The sequence below is a fragment of the Cryptomeria japonica genome, chromosome 9, assembly GCF_030272615.1.
Source record: "Cryptomeria japonica chromosome 9, Sugi_1.0, whole genome shotgun sequence".
Lineage (NCBI taxonomy): Eukaryota > Viridiplantae > Streptophyta > Pinopsida > Cupressales > Cupressaceae > Cryptomeria > Cryptomeria japonica.
Genome location: NC_081413.1, coordinates 193,834,250 through 193,860,156, shown reverse-complemented (window position 1 = coordinate 193,860,156; position 25,907 = coordinate 193,834,250). Strand labels below are relative to the sequence as shown.

At 35.4% G+C, this 25,907-nt stretch overlaps 2 long non-coding RNA genes across 3 annotated transcripts; one reads left to right on the top strand and one right to left on the bottom strand.

Moving 5' to 3' along the window:
• Nucleotides 1–1,134: 1,134 nt before the first annotated feature.
• LOC131858636 (uncharacterized) lies at nt 1,135–4,615 on the top strand. The gene is made up of 2 exons (XR_009358996.1): nt 1,135–1,584; nt 4,416–4,615. It is a non-coding gene; the product is annotated as an uncharacterized LOC131858636 (long non-coding RNA).
• Nucleotides 4,616–11,176: 6,561 nt separating this feature from the next.
• LOC131052379 (uncharacterized) lies at nt 11,177–21,472 on the bottom strand. Of its 2 annotated transcripts, none has more exons than XR_009358988.1 (5): nt 21,082–21,472; nt 19,962–20,254; nt 19,687–19,877; nt 19,298–19,385; nt 11,177–11,486 (listed from the first exon to the last, which is right to left on the bottom strand). It is a non-coding gene; the product is annotated as an uncharacterized LOC131052379 (long non-coding RNA). The 2 variants fall into 2 exon arrangements; XR_009358987.1 differs by having other exon boundaries at nt 19,687–19,869.
• Nucleotides 21,473–25,907: the final 4,435 nt, after the last annotated feature.

Sequence of the window (25,907 nt, the reverse complement as noted above, 5' to 3'; positions counted from 1 at the left end):
ATTTTAGAGAATGACATGTTCCATATGATGGAGAGCTTGGAGGATTCAACAAGAAGCTAGAGCATATTTGTCTTCTCCGACTAGTTATTTTCTCAAAGTTTGAGTCAATTGTGTAAATAATTTCTTATAGGGGTAGATTATTTTACTTTTCAGGTTTAATGAATTGGCATTGCAATTTTTATGTGTTGTTATAGTTGGTATATTTATTCAATTTTTGGTTTTTACTTTTGAACTTCCATGAGTAGTAGAATAAGTTTTTTTTATTAGTTTCTTATGGCAAGAGCTTATCACATTTTGCTTGATAAGGGGATGGGAGTGTATTGGCCATGAATTAATTATTTGTGATTATACAAGTCGATGGGGCTTGCTAACACCAATAGTTTTGAGCAAAGTGAGGTCAATATTGTTGAGCACCAAGGTAGATATGCCATACACACTAGTCACTGGTGATTTTATGATTTGATGCCGCTTGCTAGCACCAATAATGTTGAGCAAAGTGAGGTTAGTGGGCATCAAGGTAGACATACCATATAAACTATTGAATACTCATTGAGACATTAACGTTGATGTGGTTGAGAAAACTATGATTGTGTGCATACTACAGTACACATATACAATAGTAAAAGATGATTTGCATGTCAACGATATGTTCATCATCCATGTCACAACTCATTGAGATGGTGAGATTCTATGTGAAGTAACATTATTGATTAATATTAATATGTATAATATGTGAATCTGTTTGATAGAGACTATTAGATGACTTCACAATATCATCTTTTGGTCCCTTGAGATCAAGTGGATTTCTTGAGTTTTGATTAGAATGGATATCATTTTTAGATAGTTTACAATAAATAATTATCTTCATACATAGTTTAGAATAATATAAAATAAATCACACATTGTGATGGCGGCCAAGGGAAATCTAAAGGAATGGAAATGCCCATGGAAGGACACGTCTATTTTGGGGCAGTACGGATTTACTAACACGCGTGTTAGTCGCGCGTTTTACACCGTCGATTTTGCAATAAACGGCTACGATTAACTAACCTGTCGCTAACACAGTACGAAAGGTCTATTTTGAAGCCAGAATAGCTTCAGCCCCATGGAAGCCAAATCAAACACAAACAAAATGGAAATGCATTTGGGTGGGTCATCGTGCCGGAGCCATTAGCTGGAAGGTCGCCGGCGACAAAGAATATCGCCCATAAAAGACTAGCCGTTGAGAGAATGATAACGGCAAAGAAAATTCAAATGGGCGCGTGAAAAAGCATTTGAATTTCAATATATATATATAAGCAATTCAGTTTCATTTCGTTACAGACATTTTTTCTTTCTCTGATTACCCCTTTCTCTCCATGTTCTGTTTTGTTATTGTCCGTTTCTGTCAATGTTCTGTTCTTTCTCTCTGTTTTCTTCAAAAAAATTTAAGTGTTTGCTTTGTTTTCATTTTTCATTTTTCTGGTTTTCAGCGTGCACGCTGGTCTGTCTGTCTCTTTTTCGGTAGTGCATTTTTCTAGCAGAGCAGAGGAAAGGTAGAGCAGAGGAAGAGGCAGAGCAACCGAGGGCAAATTCTTCTTACAGGTAATCCTTTATAGACAAGAAAGATTTCATTATTGTTTGTTGCAAATCCAATCAATTCAAGTTGACATGATAAACTTTGTAAGGAACATTCATTTTGGATTGAAATTATTTAGTCTCAGTAGGTTTTTTATTCTCTTAATAGCAACTTCCTGATTCTTTTCTTCCTTATCCTTTCTGACCATTCTCACCACTTTCACCCTCCATTTGAATGGATTCAGTCCCAATCGTATCAGGTGGAGGAAATGGTGAAACAACCGCCATAACCAGAGTAATACAGATCACCTTTGATGGGTTTTTTCACATTTCCCATTTTGTGCATTTAGAGATCATGGCACGCCATGAGACCACATTTATTTGAGGAATTCTGTCAAACAGTTCACAGGCAGTGTCTATGGTTTCACATTCCTAAAACAAATTTTTTTTTAGGAAAAGTTGTTTTCACAACCATTTGTGTGATTAACCTTGGCTCATGTTTTGTATTTGTTATGAAACACACAGGTTTTAACAAACTATAGTGGTTAGAAAAAAAAAGTTTACAATTGATCTCAAAGTGATCTTTTAAAAAAAAGTGTTTTGTTTGCATGTCAATATCATGTCTATAGATTGGTTTTATAGAAGCAATATTTGTGTTATAGATATCGTCCCTTCATAGATGCCTGAATCACATCACTTACAAATCTGGTGATGCCAAGTGAGTCTTCTAATAAAATAGAACAACTTAGTTTCTTCATTTTTCTTAGTCACTAAACTGCGAGATGCTATATACATATAAGTTTCTTGATTCTTCTTTTCATTGTCATTATATACAGCACTAACCAAGCCAAACTTAATTAACTAAATAAAAGGGTCCTGCTCCAGCTTCCAGTGCAATGGTAAAACCAAATAAAGAGCAGATTCTTGAAAGTGCTTCTATCATGGACAAACTTCAGACTTCAAAACCATCAAGTGGTGTTTTCAATTGAGACATTCTCCAAAAGTGGTCCCTTTAGATTTGAGTCCATCTGAGAACGGATCTTCAAGAGAGCCAGAGTCTCCTCCATTACCTCCACCACCTCTTTCACCATCCCCAGCATCATCTATTATTGTCTACAACTTTGAAGAAAAAATTTCACCTTCCAAAATTTTTATAACTGTTTTCAAATTCAAACAAGTTTCTTTGTGATGTTTTTTTGGTTTGTTTGTGGGAGTTGTAAAATGTATGAATCTTTCGGCATCCTAAATTTCATTTTCTAGATTGGAGATTACTTCTGTTATCATTTTTACTTGCTACATTATGCTGACTAATTTATGGCTTGAATGTTGTTACTGATGGACTATGCTTTGCTGATGCTCTTTTGCCTTGGAACAGACCTCTGACAATGATCTTTGTCCTCTCTAATCTCTAGCAAACTTTGCTCTTTTTAGCAATGACTTTTTTCCCATGAACCTTTGGCTCTTCTTATTGCACACTGGCCAAGGCCAATAAGGACTGCTCCTAACTGCATTTTCTGCTTCTTGTCTGCCTTATCTAGGTCTGCTCCTTAGGAAAAGACTCTCATTTGACTATGCATCTTCCTTTGTTCATTTCCCTGAGCTGTTAGGATTGTATTTGGTTGCTATTTGGTCTCGCAAATGCATTCCAATGTTTGTCAACAATTAGTTTACTCTTTGACTATGTCAGTGGCTATCATACTTGCTTAGGGACTAGTAATGCTCTTTACTATTCATCACTATCATTGGATAGGGTTTATGATAATGATATGAGAAACTATGGAGTGTCTTCTTACATTGTAATGAGCTTGTGTGAGGGCAACAAACACTAAACATGTTCTTAATGCATTCTTCGCTGAGACAAGGGTTTTATGTTTGGTTGTGACTGATTTTGACGGTCATTTGATGCACTATTCATCACTATCATTGGATAGGGTTTATGATAATGATATGAGAAACTATGGAGTGTCTTCTTACATTGTAATGAGCTTGTGTGAGGGCAACAAACACTAAACATGTTCTTAATGCATTCTTCGCTGAGACAAGGGTTTTATGTTTGGTTGTGACTGATTTTGACGGTCATTTGATGCACTATTCTTTATTATTTGTGTTCTTTATTATTCGGGTCTGCAATATTTTTCTTTTTGGCACTGTTACAGTCCTTGTATTGTTACCATTGATGCCTTTTTGTGCCTTGGGAATGCAAATCTCCTTTGTATTTTTCATCCACTATTCCTTACGTCCTAAGATCACTTTGTCATTGAATTCTGCAAAATTCATCTCTACCCTTTGTACTGTGAACACAAATCACTGTCATGCAGTCATTGTATTTGCAGGGTTGTCTTCTCAACTTTTGAAAGCCTGCCATATCTATTTTAGCCCTGATCTTCCTTGCATGACCGTATACTCATTGCTTTTACTATCTGGAACTAGGGTACCTTGACTAAAAAGTCATTTCATGCTTTTGAGGTTGTGATATCTTATGACTATAATAATAGCTCATGATACTGCACCTTGTTTTTGTTATCTCGGATGCATGCATTCATTGCCTTCTGACAAGGCTTTCTCTGTTTTGTGCTTTGATGATCCTCCAAATGATTCCTTTTGTTTTAAATCTAACCTCCACTTATCTGAGCTTTTGAAATAAGTTTGAAACGCATTCAAAAATAAATAAAAAGACTAACACAAGATCCATGCAGGTGAACTCTAAAAGTTCATTTTTTTCCTTTCAAACCTAATTTCATTTTGGGGGCAAAAAATAGGTAACAATGTGTTTTTGGTTTGTTTGTGGTAGTTGTAAAATGTATGTGTTTTACTTGCTATATTATGTTGACTAATTTATGTCTTAATTGGTATGACAGGGTGACAGACAATGCAATCTAATGAGAAGGATCTTGAGCAGCTATTTGACTTAGTTGTTTTTCATCATGGTGTATTCAAAACAACAAGAGATGGAATTAGGCTTGCATTATTTCTTTAGTTATGTTTTGGTCAAGCATTTTGACTTGATAGCATTGTAACTTGTACAAATATAATGTTTAATAGAAAAATTATTCCTTGAGGTTGTGTTTTTTGGAGAACTTAAAGAAGGTTTGTCTCATTTTCTTGTCATTCTCATTGATGTTAAATTTCACAATTTCAAAAATAAATTTATCATTTACACCCTCACTATAAAACATTTATAAAATGGTGTACAAAAGATAATCACAAATATTCCTTACAAAAGCCAAATTTGCTCACTTTATGAATGCAATTCACGCTACATAACTATGGATAATAAAAATTATTGTAAATGATTGGAAACTAATCATGAATTACCCCTACAATATCATTAAAATAGCATCATGAATTACCCCTAAAATATCATTAAAATAGCATCATGAATTACCCCTAAAATATCATTGGAAACTGTGTAAATAATTTGTTATAAATAAAATAAAACATGTGTTGTGTTGTCTTGTTTGGTTTGTGTTGTTGTTTTGTTTTGTGGTTGTCTTAGGTCAATTAAGGGAGGCCAAACAAGCTTTTACCTTCACGTGGTTGGCCTTGTTAGTAGAGAATGTTTGAATAAATATTCTCGAAGCTAAGAGAAGCTTGTGTAAATATTTTCATTTTAAATAAATAATATTTTATAAACTTAAGGTAACTAATTGCATGTTGAAAGGGTTAGGGTATCATGAGTAGCATGAGTAGGGTTAGGGTTAGGGTTAGGGTTACGATATTTAGGGTTTAGGGTTGTTCAACTTAGTGTTTGTGTTTAGGGTTTCGAGTTCGGATTTAGGGTTTATGGGTTCTAATTTAGGGTTTAGGGTTTAGGTTTGGGGTTTGTGGGTTTAAAGTTTGAATTTAGGGTTGGGATTTAGGATTCATCTTTAAGGTTTAGGGTTTGATTTTATGGGTACAAATTTAGGGTGGTTTAGTGTTTGGGGTTTGGATTTAGGGTTTAGGATACATGTTTAGGGTTTGGATTTACAGTTTGGATCCAACACTAAAGCCCAAACTAACTATAATCCTAACCTTAAACCCTAAACTCAAAAATTTGAACCGTAAACCATAAATCCAAACCCTAAATCGTAAACCCAAAACCTACCTAAATCCCCAAACCCTAAAATTGAAACCATAAATCCCCAAACCCTAACCCTAACCCTAACCCTTAAAATGAACCCTGAACCCTAAACACAAATCCTAAACCCTATAAAACCCAAACCCTAAATTCGAACCATAAACGCCCTAAACTCAAACCCAAAACATCAACCCTGAACCCTAAACTCGCCCAACACTAAACCCCAAACCAATCCTAATCCTAACCATAAACCTTATACCCAAAAATTAGAACCGTAAACAATAAATCCAAACCCTACCTGAAGCCCCAAACCCTGACCCTAAAACCTTAAACCCTACACCCAAAAATTTGAACCACAAACCCTAAATCATAAACCCTAAACCCTACCTGAAGCCCCAAACCCTAACCCTAAAACCTAAACCTTAACACTTGAAGCCCCAAACCCTAATCCTAAATCCTAAACCCTAAACCCAAACCCACCCTAAAACCTAAACCTTAATAAACTCGAACCCTTCACCCTACCCTAAACTCAAAACCTAAACCGCAAACTCATCCAGCACTAAACCCCAAACCAACTATAATCCTAACCCTAAACCCAAAAATTTGAGTCGTAAACCTTAAACCCAAACCCTAAATCATAAACACTAAACCCTAATCCTTAAACACCCTAAATCCAAACCCTAACCCTAACCCTAAACCCAAACCCACCCTAAAACCTAAACCTTAAAACCCGAACCCTTAACCCTAACCCTAAACTCAAACCCTAAACCCTAAACTCATCCAACAATAAACCCCAAACCAATTATAATCCTATCCCTAAACCCTAAACCCCAAACCAACTATAAATCCTAACCCTAAATCCAAACCCTAAACCCTACCTGAAGCCCCAAACCCTAACCCTAAAACCTAAACCTTAATCCTTAAAGCCCCAAACCCTAATACTAAATCCTAAACCCAAACCCACCCTAAAACCTACACCTTAATAAACCCGAACCCTTCACCCTAACCCTAAACTCGTCCAGCACTAAACCCCAAACCAACTATAATCCTAACCCTAAACCCAAAATTTTGAACCGTAAACCATAAATCCAAACCCTAAACCCAAACCCTAAATCGTAAACCATAAACCCTACCTGAAGCCCCAAACCCTAACCCTAAAACCTAAACCCTAACCGTTAAACACCCTAAATCCAAACCCTAACCCTAAAAATGAACCCTAAACCCTAAACCCAAACCCACCCTAAAACCTAAACCTTAAAACCTGAACCCTTAACTGTAACCCTAAACTCAAACCCTAAACCCTAAACTCATCCAACACTAAACCCCAAACCAACTATAATCTTAACCCTAAACTCTAAACCCAAAAATTTGAACCATAAACCCTAAATCGTAAACCCCAAACCCTACCTGAAGCCCCAAACCCTAACCCTAAAACCTAAACCTTAACCCTTAAAGCCCCAAACCCTAATCCTAAACCCAAACCCACCCTAAAACCTAAACCTTAATAAACCCGAACCCTTCACACCCTAACCCTAAACTCGTCCAACACTAAACCCCAAACCAACTATAATCCTAACCCTAAACCCAAGAATTTGAACTGTAAACCATAAATCAAAAACCTAAACCCAAACTCTAAATCGCAAACCCTAAATCATAAACCCTACCTAAAGCCCCAAACCCTAACCCTAAAACCTAAACCATAACCCTTAAACACCCTAAATCCAAACCCTAACCCTAACCCTAACCCTAAAAATGAACCCTAAACCCAAACTCACCCTAAAACCTAAACCTTAAAACTTGAACCCTTAACCCTAACCCTAAACTCGAACCTTAAACCCTAAACTCGTCCAACACTAAACCCCAAACCAATTATAATCCTAACCCTAAACCCAAAAATTTGAACCATAAACCCTAAACCCTATATGAAGCCTCAAACCCTAACCCTAAAACCTAAACCTAACCCTTAAAGCCCCAAACCCTAATCCTAAACCCTAAACCCAAACCCACCCTAAAACCTAAACCTTAATAAACTCAAACCCTTCACCCTAACCCTAAACTCGAAACCTAAACCCTAAACTCGTCCAACACTAAACCCCAAACCAACTATAATCCTAACCCTAAACCCAAAAATTTAAACCGTAAACCATAAATCCAAACCCTAAATCGTAAACCCTATTGAAGCCCCAAACCCTAACCCTAAAACCTAAACCCTAACACTTAAACACCCTAAATCCAAACCCCCCCTAACCCTAAACCCAAACCCACCCTAAAACCTAAACCTTAAAACCCGAACCCTTAACCCTAACCCTAAACTCGAACCCTAAACCCTAAACTCGTCACACACTAAACCCCAAACCAACTAAAATCCTAACCCTAAACCCCAAACCAATTATAATCCTAACCCTAAACCCTAAACCCAAAAATTTGAACCCTAAACCATAAACCCTAAATCATAAATCCTAAACCCTACCTGAAGCCCCAAACCCTAACCCTAAAACCTAAACCTTAACCCTTAAAGCCCCAAACCCTAATCCTAAACCCTAAACCCACCCTAAAACCTAAACCTTAATAAACCTGAACCCTTCACCCAGCACTAAACCCCAAACCAACTATAATCCTAACCCTAAACCCAAAAATTTGAACCCTAAACCATAAACCCTAAATCATAAATTCTAAACCCTACCTAAAGCCCCAAGCCCTAACCCTAAAACCTAAACCTTGACTCTTAAAGCCCCAAACCCTAATCCTAAACCCTAAACCCGCCCTAAAACCTAAACCTTAATAAACCCGAACCCTTCACCCAACACTAAACCCCAAACCAACTATAATCCTAACCCTAAACCCAAAAATTGAACTGTAAACCATAAATCCAAACCCTAAACCCAAACCCTAAATCGTAAACCCTAAACCCTACCTAAACCCCAAACCCTAACCCTTAAACACCCTAAATCCAAACCCAAACCCTAACCCTTAAACACCCTAAATCCAAACCCAAACCCTAACCCTAACCCTTAAACACCCTAAACACAAACCCTAACCCTAAACCCTAAACCCAAACCCACCCTAAAACCTAAACCTTAAAACCCGAACCCTTAACCCTAACCCTAAACTTGAACCCTAAACCCTAAACTCGTCCAACACTAAACCCCAAACCAACTATAATCCTACCCTAAACCCCAAACCAACTATAATCCTAACCCTAAACCGTAAACCCAAAAATTTGAACCATAAACCCTAAATCGTAAACCCTAAACCCTGCCTTAAGCCTTAAAGCCCCAAACCCTAATCCTAAATCCTTAATCTTGAACCCTAAACCCAAACTCACCCTAAACCCTAAACCTTAATAAACCTGATACCTAAACCCTAAACTCGTCCAACACTAAACCCCAAACCAACTATAATCATAACCCTAAACCCAAAAATTTGAACAGTAAACCATAAACCCTAACCCTTAACTCGAACCCTAAACCCTACCTGAAGCCCCAAACCCAAACCCTAAAACCTAAACCCTAACCCTTGAACACCCTAAATCCAAACCCAAACCCTAACCTAACCCTAAAAATGAACCCTGAACCCTAAACCCAAACCCACCCTAAAACCTAAACCTTAAAACCCTAACCCTAAACTCGAACCCTAAACCCTAAACTCGTCCAACACTAAACCCCAAACCAACTATAATCTAACCCTAAACCCCAAACCAACTATAATCCTAACCCTAAACCCTAAACCCAAAAATTTAAACAATAAACCCTAAATCCAAACCCTAAACCCAAACCCTAAATCGTAAACCCTACCTGAAGCCCCAAATCGTAACCTTAAAACATAAACCTTAAGCCTTAAAGCCCCAAACCCTAATCCTAAATCCTAAATCCTAAACCCTAAACCCAAAACCACCCTAAAACCTAAACCTTAATAAACCTAAAACCTAAACCCTAAACTCGTCCAGCACTAAACCCCAAACCAACTATAATCCTAACCCTAAACCCAAAAATTTGAACCGTAAACCATAAATCCAAACCCTAAACCCAAACCTTAAATCGTAAACCCTAAACCCTACCTGAAGCCCCAAACCATAACCCTAAAACCTAAACCCTAACCCTTAAACACCCTAAATCCAAACCCTAACCCTAAAGATGAACCCTGAACCTTAAACCCAAACCCACCCTAAAACCTAAACCCGAACCCTTCCCTAACCCTAAACTTGTCCAACACTAAACCCCAAACCAACTATAATCCTAACACTAAACCCTAAACCCTAAACCCCAAACCATTTATAATCCTAACCATAAACCCTAAACCCAAAAAATTGAACCATAAACCCTAAACCCTATCTGAAGCCCCAAACCTGCCTGAAGCCCCAAACCCTAACCCTAAAACCTAAACCTTAATAAACCTGAACCCTTCATCCTTACCCTAAACTTGAAACCTAAAACCTAAACTCGTCCAACACTAAACCCCAAACCAATTATAATTCTGACCCTAAACCCAAAAATTTGAACCGTAAACTATAAATCCAAACCCTAAATCGTAAACCCTAAACCCTACCTGAAGCCCCAAACCCTAACCCTAACACCCTAAATACAAACCCTATCCCTAACACTAAAATGAACCCTAAACCCAAACCCACCCTAAAACATAAACCTTAATAAACCTGAACCCTTAACCCTAAACTCACACTCCTTTAAACCTGAACCCTAAATCCAAACCTTAAACGGAAACTCTAAACCCTAAATTCAAACCCTAATCTATAATCTAAATCTTAAATTCGAACCCTAAAACATAAAACCCTAAATCTTTGAACCCTAAACCCTAAAATTTGAATCCCTAAACCTTAAAACCTTAAACCCTTAACCACAATCCTAACCCTAAACAATAATAATGCTTAGAATTATGTTTCGCTTGGGGCTAAGATTAGTAAACTTTGTTTGATAAAACATATCATATATGTTTCAACTTTAAAAAATATTATTTACTTTACCTTTGCAATCACAATTTTCTTTTTACTTAGAGAACATTATTTAAAATGAAAATACTTACACAAACTTCTCTTAGCTTCGACAATATTTATTCAAACATTCTCTACTAACAAGCCCAACCACGTGAAGGTAGAAGCTTGTTTGGCCTCCCCTAATTGACCTAAAACAACCAACAAACAAAACAACACAAACCAAACCACGCAAAAGAACACAAACCAACACAAGACAACATGTTTTATTTTTATTTATGTTGGTTATATTACGTTGTCATATTTTATGATTTGTTACTTATGGAATATGAAATATATTTTATTATAATTATGGTGAAATTCTTATATTAATTCATGATGCTCTTTTAATGATACTTTGCAAGGGTAATTCATGTTTAGTTTCCAATCATTTACAATAATTTTATTTATCTCTGATTGCCATTTTAAATGATTCATAAAACATTTGAGCGGGTAAATGATAAATTTATTTTTGAAATTGTGAAATTTAACTTCAATTCTGAAATCAAAAGTAATAAATGTTTAAATAAAAATAAAACTAATAAAAAAAATGCAAAGAAAATGAGACACAAACCTTAATGAATGGCTTTGGCCTATTGACCATTCTTTAAGCTGTCAGAAAACACGACCTCAAGGAATAGCCATGGCCAATGACTGTTCCCTTCAGTCCAAACCAATAATTTTTTTATTAAACATTATATTTGTACATTTTACAATGCTATCAAGTCAAAATGCTTGACCAAAACGTAACTAAAGAAATAATGCAAGCCTAATTCCATCTCTTGTTGTTTTGAATACACCATGATGAAAAACAACTAATTCAAAAAGCTGCTCAATATCCTTCTTATCATACTGAAGTTTTTTGGCTGCAACATGCCTGCCACCCTGTCAATATCCTTCTTATCATACTGAAGTTTTTTGGCTGCAAACATGCCTGCCACCCTGTCATACCAATTCAACCATAAATTAGTCAACATAATGTAGCAAGTAAAAATGATAATGCAAGTAATCTCCAATTCAAAAACTAAAATTTAGGATGTTGAATGATTCATACATTTTACAACTACAACAAACAAACCAAAAAAACATCATAAAGATAGAACACTATTTGAATTTGAAAACAGATATAAAAATTTTGCAAGGTGAAATTTTTTCTTCAAAGTTGCAGACAATAATAGATGATGCTGGGGATGGTGAAAGAGGTGGTGGAGGTAATGGTGGAGACTCTGGCTCTCTTGCAGAGGTGGTGGAGGTAATGGTAGAGACTCTGGCTCTCTTGAAGATCCGTTCTCAGATGGACTCAAATCTAAAGGGACCACTTTTGTAGAATGTCTCAATGTAAAACATCACTTAAAGGCTTTAAGTCTGAAGTTTGTTCATGATAGAAGCACTTTCAAGAATCTGCTCTTTACTTGGCTTTACCATTGCAATGGAAGTTGTGGTAGGACCCTTTTAGTCAGTTAATTAAGTTTGGCTTGAATAAAAGGTCTGCTCATAACTTTAGTTAGTGTTGTCAGAATATATGTCATGCTCATAGGTTACCTATAATCCCTATAATGACAATGAAAAGTAACCGGTTCTAGTTAAGAAGAATCAAGAAACTAATATGTACATAGCATCTCGCAGTTTAGTGACTAAGAAAAATGAAGAAACTAGGTTGTTCTACTTCTATTGTATTAGAAGACTCACGCATCGCCAGATTTGTAAGTGAAGTGATTCAGGCATCTATGAACAGACGATATCTACTAGGTTAAGGTCGACAATACAAATTCAAAATCTAAGATCTATTTGGCAAAAGGACATTTTGCACTACAAATTAACACTAATCTATAGCAAAAATATTGCTTCTATAAAACCAATCTATAGACATGATACTGACATGCAAACAAAACACTATTTTTTACGAGATCACTTTTAAGATCAACTGTAAACTCTTTTTTTCTTACCACCATTGTTTGTTAAAACCTGCGTGTTTCATAACAAATACAAAACATGAACACAATCCAAGGTAGCATGAGCCAAGGTTAATCACACAAATGGTTGTGAAAACAATTTTTCCTGATAAAACAATAGTAGCCACCAAATAAATTTTCAAAACATTCCAAACATCTCAATACTAAATGATATGATCTAAATTATATCAATCTTGACATAAAAGATGCTAGCGAAATTAGACGTATCATTCTACATTTTTGCCAATCTAGTCAATTGTCAAATCTGGTTAGCTTATTTGCTGATGAATTACAAATTTCCTAGCAGTAGGCCTATTGGGTGTAAATTGATTGAACAAGTTGTCTGGTAACTCTTTTGCACACATGAATACCTAACCAAAAACTTGCTACCACTGTAACTGAGCTTCTTGCTGCCTCTGAATTCGGTAACGTTTTTGCAAGATTTCAAGCCTATTCTTTTATCATCTAAAGGTGACTAGAAACAGTGGAATTAGAGATAAAACAGTTAGAAGTGTTTATGAGCTTAGGTTTTGGTATTTTCATGGCAAAATTTGAACAAGTAGATTCATTTTGCAAAATGAAACTGATACCTATTTTTCAAGTATCTAGGAGAAAAATAGCCTACACAGGTTTGGAGCTCATAATGAAGTTTTAAAAGGTTTTAAACTTTTTAAAGATGGCAAAAATTTACCTCCAAAGCTAATGGTCACATTTAAATAAAGGAGTAGATAATGTTTTGGATTTATCATATTTGAGAAGGTTCACAAAAAGCACTCCCCACATTGAAATAAAGATCAAAGAAATTAATTTCTTATTAGATGAAATTGGAATTTCAAGATAAAAGTTGTCCATGTAGCATGAAGTTGAAAAAATTCAGTCTTAAGCTTTGGAGGGAAACAAATCTTTTAAAAGAAATAAAGCTTTACACGTTGCATGAGTTAAGTTAGGGTTTTTCCTTAACATGAGCTTGAATTATTACACATGAAAGCTAGATTTCTGGAGTTTCTCTTACTTGATACAGACCCATAATGATCACCATAATCATCAGATCTCCAGCAATAACTTAAAGAGAGAAAGAAACCCATGTTTGAACATGATGTATACTCTCAGTTATGAAGACTTCACTCAAATGCATCAGTAGTTTGAGGTGTCATTAACAGTTTATTCTTAGAGGTTGGATGTGATGGAGTCAGATTCATGCAGGGTACGTGGGATATATCTTCTTGAATCCACATCAAGTCCATGCAAAGCCATGTAGAGAATAAAAGGTCAGTTCCACCTTTCTAAAACCCTCTCTTTGCCATTCATAAATGGGAGGTTCATTTTTTCATGCCTACGAGAAGATTTCTATTATTTCGTATGCTAAAAATAAGGTTGCTTCGACAAGTTAGAAGTTAATGAAGAGTGCATACAATATAAGGAAATACCGTCCTTAATGTTGAGACATCCAGCAAATCTTTGGCAAGGAATCGACAGAGCAAGATAATGGAAGATTTCATCATTTCAAAGTTAGACATATACCCTATGAAGCCTTATATGGGTAGCATGATGTATAGAGTACCATGAAACACAATACCCTGTTGCATACAAAGGACAGTCACCAAAAGGCTAAATAGCAGTCAAAGGATGCATGCATAAAGAAAACAAAGATGGATATCACTGTCCACAATAGCCAAGAGAGAGCCTTTGACAGCCTAGAAGAGCAGCACCTTAAACCAAAGATGGAAAGACTGTCAAAATATAATAACTGACCTAATATCAAATCAATGATGAATCTCATAAATATATGCCATGGCAACCAAATCAGTTGAAAGGGCAAATACAGTGGTAAAGGTATGAAGGGTGCACAGTGATCTCTGCAAAATAACAAACTTAGCCCTAAGTCTGAGATAGCTCATAGTGCAAGGTTTAAGCAAAGGAGAAATGGGTGTAGAAACACAAGAATAAGCATGGTAGTCACAGACAAAATAATGTGAAGGCCTACAACAAAGAGCTTTTTCATGAACATTGATGCATGGATTAATGATGTTGTCAAAGCAACAATATGACAGAGATTATGTACCCTAAGAGGCCTAGTTGTTGTATTGAAGGTCATTAACGATGTTATATCATGTTGTACAAGAAGCATAAATACTCAAGGAATATAAAGTATGGGCAAGTCTGAAAATAACTTTGATTTAGCAGTCATGAGGCATAATGACGTGTAAAAGTTGTAGGCACAGTGATCTCATCACTGTCAAAACAGGGATAGCAGGCCAATATAAGATCAAGACAAGGGTTTTAAATTCAAGGCATTCATTACTTCATAGTAAGAACAGAGCAAATTCAAAGAAAGGCAGAGTTTATATAACAGCAAGCAAGGGCATGAACTGTTTCCATGTCACGGTTCTAGAAAGGATTCAAACCTGGAGATAAAAGTTGGGTAAAGAAAACCAAAATGCAATTACAGTGATCAGTACAGATAGATAGCAGTCCTAGGGCCTGACAAGTAGTAAGGAGCAACCTCAAGCATCCCAGAAATAGAGTTACAAAGTGTATCAATAATGAATGGTGACCAACCCATTTAGAGTAGCAAGCCTTCTTAGAGTACAGTTACTTAGCAGTCAAAGGCATAATGGGGTCAAGGCAGTAAGAGTTTCAGGAAAATATGAGGTGCAAAGCGAGGTTGCAGCATCTCAAAAATGCAACATTACAATCATACCCAAGACTGCAGGGTTATAAAGACAAGATAATAACAAATCATAGTCAGTATTGGATTCAAAAGAAGCCACAGCCATGAGATCAACAAATGGAGATCAGAGGTCTCTATGAAAGTCTCGCAAGCAGAGCCTCATGGCCAAGGGCTCATGAAGAGATAGTTCGCAACATGCATCCACATCAAGGACACAGTCACAAAGATAGTCAAAGACATGAGAAGATTATAGCCATAAAGGGATCATCCACAATGACAGAGCCTATTCAACAAAGATTGTGGCAAATAAAATGGACTGTCATCATTAATCTACAAAGGCAAGATTAAAAGCACCTAGCATAGAGACTATGAAGACTGTTATCAACAAAAGAGCAGTAATGGCAATGCCAGCATTAGAGCTAAGAGGGCATGTGAACAGTCAAAGAAGCAAGGTTGGTGTTTCCAAAAAACTTAATGACAATCCTAGTAAGTATAACAGTCACAGACACATAAGATCAATGGATAGTTACAGTGAAAAGAGTTCTCAATGGTCTACAATAGCAGTTCCTACAATGATGAGTGTCCAATAACAATGAAAATAACTATCATAACATGTATAAAGCAATTTTATATTGTGAGCAGATCTCCCAAAGATAGACCAATCATGAGACAGTAGTCATTAAACAATCTTCATACCAAGGTGAGTTTGTATCAACCAAGGAGCTTATTAGGAGAGAAGATAGATTAGATGGGTAAGGTGAGCTATAACAGTGGTAGGTCTGAGTTACCAAGCAAAAGAACACAGATCGAGATTGCGGTAACCATCATTCAGTGAACAAGAAACAATGATATCGTATCTAAAAGAACCAGTCATTCCTAATATGTTCACGACACAGCCAAGACAGTCAAAATGCCATCAAGATATGTAAAGACAGTAAGGTCATGACTAGTAAATATCATGTCAATCTTCATAACTGTCAAAAAGAGGAAGGGTATTGTTACAGTCAAGCAGACAATGTAATGGTCAATCCACACAATATGAGGCTTTTGACAGTCATCGGGACAGACATGCTTTAAAAAGCAATAAAATGAAAGTTTATGTCATGATAAAGCAGCAGAAATGATATTAATCTTAGTCACAAAGAAAGGATTCTAAGTTATTACTTTGATAAAACATATGTCAATATACTCAAAACTCATACATCTAATTGAAGACATAATCATTGGAGAATGTCATACGGGTCAAGGAAAATCAGCGAAGAGAAACTTAGAAACCCTACATTTCATGAGGGTAGGTAAGCCTCAAGTTCGAATTCAAGCTCAAAGTACACAAACCTATCAATCCGTTAACTCGTCATCAAGCAATGCAAGTATGAGTTCGAGATAAAAGAGCTGGGATTCTGAGTTCACATCAGTTTGGCCCTCAAAAAGGGTAATTTTGAAGCAGTTCTAGTAGTCCTATTGCAGTTATGAACCCTCATCGGTTAACCATCAGTCGAGGACAACTTTGAAGCAATCAACCTCTAGTTACCATCAGTTTGGACCTCCTTTCTGCATGGCTTTAGTTCAAATTCGATCCAAGGCTTCATCATGCAGATTTGAAGATAAAGACAAGGTGGAAAGCAATCAATTTCAGCTCATATTTAGAAGGCACTACCAGCTCTTCAATCACTTGCTTTTAGGGCTTCTTTTCTATAAGTCTCGTATTCTTCTTTCTTTTCTCTAGTTCTTTTATTCCTTGAAGCATGTATTGTAGCTTTTCCAGCTCTTTCACGCTGAAGAAGGCATTTGTAACTCAGTTTTCCAGATTTGTAATAGCAGCAATTCCTTTTTACTGAATAAAAGAAGTAGTTTTCCTTCTCCTATCTTTCTTGTCTCGACTTACAATGAATGATTTTGACATAATCGTTGGGATTTGCCTATAAATCCTTCAATTTTGTCTCATTCATATTAAAATGCATGCAGGAATGATGTGTTTAATGCAGGTTATGGATTGTGATTATAAGTTTTAATGTGTGGGAGTTGTGGAAATAGACATTTTTCCTTCAAACAAGCATTAAAATCTTAGATCATTTTCATGAAACATTTATGTATTGAGCATCTTGTGCTGAGTTGTGAACAAACATCCTTTTCTTAAATAAATTGTGATTCATGGGCTGCGAGTAAGGCTTTGCATTTGGTGCATCACCTCCTCTTAGGATAGGTTTCATTTCAGTTATCCTTCTATCCTTTTTCCCATCAAAGGTTAGTTTGCAGGAGATTCATCAAACAGAACCAGCTCACTCCAGAGGTTGATTTCCATCATAGGCAACCCACAGGCTCGGAAATTATCCCATGTTTCACAAGATTACTGAGCTTTCAGCTTGAGCATCACGGGTGCAATCTTGGTGACAACAGCAACATAAATGAGATTGTATGAATGTTGCCAATATATGTGCACCACCAATTGATATGCGTAAATTTCCCCTTTTCAAAAACATGGAAAAAACCAAGGCAACTGGCAAAAAACTGTCCATACAACTTTTCTTGTATTTAGCAGTTTCAAATATTGTATGACATGTAAAATTTGGATGTGCATCAGGACAGGAGTTTATCTTTGTATTTTGCACATGATTTGGCTCTTCCCTTTCATAATAGGTACTACACTCTCATCATTTGTAACTGAATAAGATGGTCCAATAACACTTAAAATAGCTTTGTGTTTAGACATGTGGGGTTGCTATTTTACAACATATAAAAAGCATCTCTAGGTTAGAACTGCATTATATGGAGTTTCATGGCATGACATCATCGATGGCAGTGTAGGAAAGTTGCTAATCTGGTGGTGAGAATAAGTTCTTAATCCTAGTTGAATGCCTACTGAATTTAATCCTGGAATCTGAAACAACTTAAGAGATAAACTAACATTTTGTTTCATATCATTTTACTAAGAAAAATATCTAATTGTTAGTATCTTTTGGTTCACTCTTGCACTATAGCAGATTCTAGTCAGGTCTAAAAGAACGGTATACACAAGAAACACACAAAACAAAGGCAGTAACACAAAATGGTAGTGAAAACAATCTAAAACATTAGGCAGATAAATGTACCGAGTCCCATTTTTAATCATTCATGTTAACTTCATCAAGCACTTCAACTTCAACTTCAATAATCCCGACTGTTTTTTCCTGATAAAACAATAGCACTCAGCTAATAAAGTTTCAAAACATTCCAAACATATCAGTGCTAGAAATCGGAATTTCAAACCTTCTAACTTGAAACCAAGGAAAATCATATCCATGTATCCCATTTGGAATATTAAAGAAAATGAATAAATCCAGCAAACCTACTCGAGCTCCGAAAACAAGGAATCCAAAATAACATCAGACGCGGAAGTAGAATTACTAAATCCCAATGGTAAACAAACTTCTCTACATGGTAAAATACATAACCAATAAAGCTAAGTTGTTGATACTTTGGCCTTACTAGTGTAGATGATTTCCAGGTTCTTTTAAAATATTTGAAAGCCAATAAACAATACAATGCTACACCAAAAAAATGCAGAGCAGGGAATCTATAGACAGCAATTGTATGTCCTATGAGGTTAGTGAACTGCTGAACTACATCTAGTGGAGACGAACGTAAAAGTTCAGCAAACCCCTAATTAGCTTGTGTGTCAGCTTACTGCTGGTATAAAAAATATCCATTACATAACTGTTCATAAATAGAACTCCATAATTAACATTTAATTAAAATATATCTGGAATAAACATTTAGGCTTTCAAAATTCATAATATCGAATGACTGTTTTTAATCACAAAATAATTGTACGTAATGAGTTGGAATAGTAATTTGCGATTCATGCTTTTAACCAACAAAATATTTTTATGGACAACAAAGTATGGAACATGGGGGAATCTATAATAATTTTATTCATCTTAAAAAAATCATCACTTATAAAGAAATATTCGACCTCAACATAGGAAGATAAAAAAATATAGAATGGCTAAAACCATTATCTCCTATATCAAAATATACACATTGAATTTTCTTAATTCAAACGTACAACTTAAATGACAGTGACAAGTAAATACGTGGTGCAATGTATGCGCTAGAGCACATGGTGGCTTCCCTCTGCATGAGTCTGGCTAAGCAAAATCAGACATCCAAGCTTCCATGTGGCTGTTTTTAATCACAGAAAAATTTTGGAACAATTTTAAGTAATGACTTTTGGAACAGTAATTTGTGATCCATGCTTTCAACCTATAGAATATTTTTATGGACAACAAGGTATGGAACATGGGGGAATCTATAATCATTTTATTCATCTTAAAAAAACCATCACCTATAAAGAAATATTCGTTCTCAACATAGGAAGATCAAAAAATATAGAATGGCTAAAAGCTTTATCTCCTATATCAAAATACACATTTAATTTTCTTAATTCAAATGTACAACTTAAATGACGGTGACAAGTAAATACCTGATGCAATATATGCGCTAGAGCACATGGTGGCTTCCCTCTGCATGAGTCTGGCTGAGCAAAATCAGACATCCGAGCTTCCGTGTGTCTGTCCATTACTACATTGGTGCACATCTCCATGCAGAACCATAGGATTACAGTCATGGTACAGATAGCACATCCAAGTCCTCAACGATTTGGTATCTGCTCACCTAGCCAAAATCACCTTTCCTATCATTAATCAATTCATACAAAAGAAACAGTGAAGCTGATGTAGGAAGGTTTGTGCTGATTACCAGATACTGAAAACCAAGCTACCATATGAAGAGTTGAACATAACCTTTCCATGGGATCTGCGCTTGATAGCAAATCCAAATGGGTTAGCTGTGTAGGAGAAGATCAACTCATTGCCTGAGAACACAGAGAATTCAAACACTGGGTTAGTTGTTTTGAAAATATGGTTTCCTTCTAGAGCAGCTACTTGCTATAAACAAAGCAGGTCATAAGGCAAAGCAGGTCATAAGGAACTTCCCATTTCTTCCTCTCTGCATCAGTTATATGAACACTTGCTGGGTTCTGAATCTCATGCCTGCATTGGAATCTCACTTCATTAGTCCTTCACTCAAGCCAAATGGATTAAAAATAAACATGAGTGAAAATAAACCAAAACATTCATGGGTGAAAATAACTAATGGGTATTAGGTGAAAATGTATTAATTACATTATAGAATTAAATTATCTCCGAAATCAAACATGTCAAACCCATCACTGTCATCCTAATGCAAGCAACAGCAAAAGCTCCGAAGATTATAATAAGGGTAAATAAGCAGGGCTTACAACTTCAAGGGTAGACGATAATAATACTAAGGGTGTATTAAACTTATTTACTTATTTTACGTGAACATTATTGTGTCAGACGGTATAGTTGGAAATGATCCAGCAGATATATATGCATAGGAATGTGAAACCCTAGGCTTAGAGCGTGAACTGTTTGACAGAATTCCTCTAAAGGAATGTGAAACCATAGACACTGCGTGTGAACTGTTGGACAGAATTCCTCAAAGAAATGTGGTCTTATGGCGTGCCATGATCTCTAAATGCACAAAATGGGAAATGTGAAAAGACCCATTAAAGGTGATCTGTATTACTCTGGTTATGGCGATTGTTTCACCATTTCCACCACCTGATACGATTGGGACTGAATCCATTCAAATGGAGGGTGAAAATGGTGAGAAAGGTCAGAAAGGATAAGGAAGAAAAGAATCAGAAAGTTGCTATTAAGAGAATAAAGAACCTACTGAGACTAAATAATTTCAGTCCAAAATGAAAGTTCCTTACAAAGTTTATGATGCCAACTTGAATTGATTGGATTTGCAACAAACAATAATGAAATCTTTCTTGTCTATAAAGGATTACCTGGAAGAAGAATTTGCCCTCGGTTGCTCTGCCTCTTCCTCTGCTCTACCTTTCCCCTGCTTTGCCAGAAAAATGTAATACCAAAAAAAAGACAGACAGACCAGCGTGCACACTGAAAACCAGAAAAAATGAAAAATGAAAACAAAGCAAACACTTAAATGGACAATCACAAAACAGAACATCGAGAGAAAGGGGCAATCAGAGAAAGAAAGAATGTCTGTAACGAAATGAAACTGAATTGCTTATATTTATATTGAAATTCAAATGGTTTTGCCGTTATCATTCTCTCAACGGCTAGTCTTTTATGGGCGATATTCTTTGGCGCCGGCGGCCTTCCAGCTAATGGCTCCGGCACGATCACCACGGGCATTTCCATTTGATTTCCCTTAGCCGCCATCATTATGTGTGATTTATTTTATATTATTCTGAACTATGTATTAGGATAATTATTTATTGTAAATTATCTAAAAAATGATAACTATTCTAATCAAAACTCAAAACTCAACAAATCCACTTGATCTCAAGAGACCAAAAGATAATATTGTGTAGTTACCTAATAGTCTCTATCAAACAGACTCGCAAATTATATATATTAGTATTAATCAATAATGTTACTTCACATAGAATCTCATTATCTCAATGAATTGTGAAATGGATGATGAACATATTGTTGGCATGTAAATCATCTTTTACATTTCTATATGTGTGATATAGTTTTCTAAATCACATCAATGTTAATGTCTCAATGAGTATTCAATAGTTTATATGGTACGTCTACCTTGATGCCCACTGACCTCACTTTGCTCAACATTATTGGTGCTAGCAAGCCACATCAAATCATAAAATCACCAATGACTAGTGTGTATGGCATATCTACCTTAGTGCTCAACAACATTGACTTCACTTTGCTCAATTATATTGGTGTTGGCAAGCCCCATCGACTTGTATAATCACAAATAATTAATTCATGGTCAATACACTCCCATCCCCTTTATCAAGCAAAATGTGATAAGCTCTTGCAATAAGAAACTAATCAAAAAAGCTTAGTCTATTACTCATTAAAGTTCAAAAGTAAAAACCAAAAATTGAATAATTATACGAGCTATAAGAACACATCAAAATTGCAATGCCAATTCACTAAACCTAAAAAGCAAAATAATCTACCCCTATAAGAAATTTCTTACACAATTCACTCAAACTTTTAGAAAATAACTAGTTGGAGAAGGCAATTATGCTCCAGCTTCTTTGTTGAATCCGCAAATTCTATTTTGAACCTATTAAACTCCATTCATCATATGCAACGTGTCAATCTCTAAAATCATTATCAATAAAAATAAGATTTTTAGACATGTTTATAAGATCCATATAAATATAAGAAGTTGTTGAATGAAAATGCACCCTTATTGCAATGTTTATGACTCCAAAAATACCCTCATTTATTCCAAAGATAAATCCATGATTTCAAAAACCCCATTATGCCAAAAACCTTAAACATTTCTTTGTTTTCATCTTAGGACCTATGGATAAGTAAATGCATTTAAAATCCTATTTTACTATTTCACTTGTAAACACTTTTCAAACATTTTATCTAAATAAGAATTGTTATGAAATTTTTAAATAAAAAAGGTATTTTACCGTTATATATATATATATATATATATATATATATATATATATATATATATATATATATATATATATATATATATATATATATATATATATATATATATATATATATATATATATATATACCTTTTAATTTCCTTGTTGTATACTTCATGAAATCAATTGAAATGTAATTTTTAAAAAGTTTGAAATAATCCAAACATAAAGGTCTCAAAAAATATTTTTTAATTTTTTTACTAATATTCAAATAACACCCATTGCTTTCAATGCGTTTTGTTGGATCACTGAGAATTAGAGTTATTATAGCATCTACTCTAGCTCACATGACAACCATTTCAAAAAAATAACAAAGATTTGATATATATTTCCACAAAATTAATAGTCATTGAATACTACTGATGTCCATCACACACATTTGTAGTTTTCCACACCATTCAACTTGGGAGGACCGATTATATCATATGCAAAAAAATGGAAACGCATGACAATTAAAAATAAAATGAAAAGCATCTATTGTAGTGATGACCCGTACTTGAAATCTAATTTGGGTATTCTCCCTCTATTGAGTGGTCTTGTTATAATAGGCTGGAGGTTGTGAATCTATGATATAGTTGACTTTCAATGAAGTCAATGACAACAGAAGTTACATTTAGGTAACCTTGATGCTAGGAAATCAACTAGAATAAAAACTAACAAACTACTCACATTAATAGAATCTCATTTTAGACTTCGAAATAAAACTCATTCCCTTTTGTGTTTAGATTAGCAAGTGTGCTAAAAATATTTGAGGAATAATTATAAACCTAAAAGAAAAACTATAGACTCAACTTATTCTATCTAGTGAACCTTAAACATATTAGAGATATAATTTAAAGCCCTACACAAAATCATCTTTTTGAATTTTATTTGAGGTTAATCAATATTTTCTATTAATACTTATTTCTAAATGATTCAAAAATTATCTAAATTAATATAAAATATAATAAGGTTGTTATCCTTTTTAACGTTTTCTGTGAAAACAAGTTAACCTCCTACGAATTTTTTTAAAATTCATCCTCATTTCTCTAAGTTGTGAGTTTTGAAGCATTTTTGTCACTTCACTTATCATTGAACACTTTGTGTTCGATATTGAAAATCTCATCTTCTTAGTTAAAATTCAAATTTTAACTTAAGAGTGAGTTTTTCTTGTTTGGTGCAAAGTCGAGGTTTAAATCAGACGCTACATCATTTTGAGTCTTTAGTTGTAAAATTGGGTCCTAAACCAGAAAATGCACTCCTTTTTTTATGCAAATCAGACTTACAAGTTCAATTTACATCATTATGTGTCACGTATTGGCATTTAATGTTTTGAGAGTTCGATTCATATTGGGTTTCTTTCTTCATATATTATTGATTTGTGCCCTTATTTATTTTTATTATTCATAAGGCACTGCAATTTCTTTTGAAATCAGATTTTCTCAACTCGTGGTATGTATAATTTTGCCCTATCCTCGTATTTTATTACAAGCTTGATCTTTGTCAAAGTTTTAACATCAATAATATACATTGAGCTTTTACTTTGATGAATATTGTTGATATTGAACTTGCATTATCTTTTTTATTGATTGCATTGAAACCCTAGTTTTGGTGTAAGGTCAAGTTTAACATCCAGCACACACCAAAGACACAACTTTGATGTGTGTGGGCCTTCAAACCTGACCCACATGACTATTGTCTTCCACTTGTTTTATCGTGGCTTTGTATGGTGTGAAGTTGGGTTTTGAACCTGACACACACCAAAGCAAATGGCTACGATGTGTGTCAGATTCAAACCCGACTCACATCATTTCAACACTTTACACTTTGCACATTACTTGGTGTGTGGCGGGGATGTAACCCTGCCATACACCAGAGCCTTGCTCAATGGTGCATAGCGGGGTTCCAAACTTGCCACCCACCATCACCATTGTCTTTCTTCACTGTGGTGTCTGTGGGGCCTATAACCCTACCCGACACCACCTTTCATATTAACTATGCTTTTTGCTAAGTGCATTTCTTTAGGTGTGGATCGGGGTTGTATCCCCTACTTACACCAAATCGGTCCCTTAAGGTGTAAATCGGGGTTATAACCCTAATCCACACCTTATGTAATTTTATTCTTTGAGTAGTGCAAATCGGACATACAAGTCCGATATGCACTTAGTCAATGTTTTGGTTTTTAATAAGATGTAGTCTATATCGGGGTTACAACCCGATATGCACCTTCTTATGGTGTTTTTTCCTAAGTGCATGTCGAGGTTGCAACCCCGATATGCACCTCTTGATATTTTGTGGTCTTCCCTTGGTGTATATCGGGGATATAAACCCGATATAAACTTAGTTTGTTTTTTGCCTCTCATAAGTGCAAATCGGACTTACAAGTCTGATATGCACTTGTTGTTGATTTCACTAATATTAGTGCAAATCGGACTTGTAAGTTCGATTTGCACCTAATACACACACTCATAAATTGGTAATTTTTAACCAATTTATGATTGATCGATGGCTTTTGTTCTATCAAATGAGATTCCTATGGAGGCTAATCATCTCAATATGGTGATAAACTTTTCATGTTGCAATGTACTAATTGCAAATGAAGAAGCCCTCACCAAGTAAGAGAACAATGAAGTTCAAAAAGCGAGAAATCCATCTGGTCTTCCTCCTTCTGTATCATCCAATATTTACAATATCAGGGATTCTTGAAAAGAGTCAGAGAGTCGCTAGTGTCAGAGAGTCGCTAGTGTCCTATAAAAATGGAGCCCACCATCAACAATGGAATTCATCCGGTGGTAGCCTTTCCAATGTTCGCATAGAATCCAGAATTTGTGTTAGCCTTGGCTAACAGGTATGACCCTACAACCATATCAATGAAGGATGTAGATGGAAAGAAGATGCTCCTCAATCTAGATGAGGACTTCTTTGTCACAATTTTCAAGTGTCTGCCCATAGATCAATATGCCAATATTGATATGCAATCAATTGTGACCTATTATGACAACAATTCAAACAAGTGTAGGAGCAACATCAATGATAATTGGTTAAAAACTTATAAGCCTACAATTTCAAGGTGGCCTAAAACTCTTCCTCATAGTGACTTCATTAAGGAGGTCAGTGATCTAATTACTCTTCTTAGTAGAGTAAAAGGCCTTCCTGATGAGCATTAATGATGTTACTTTTAA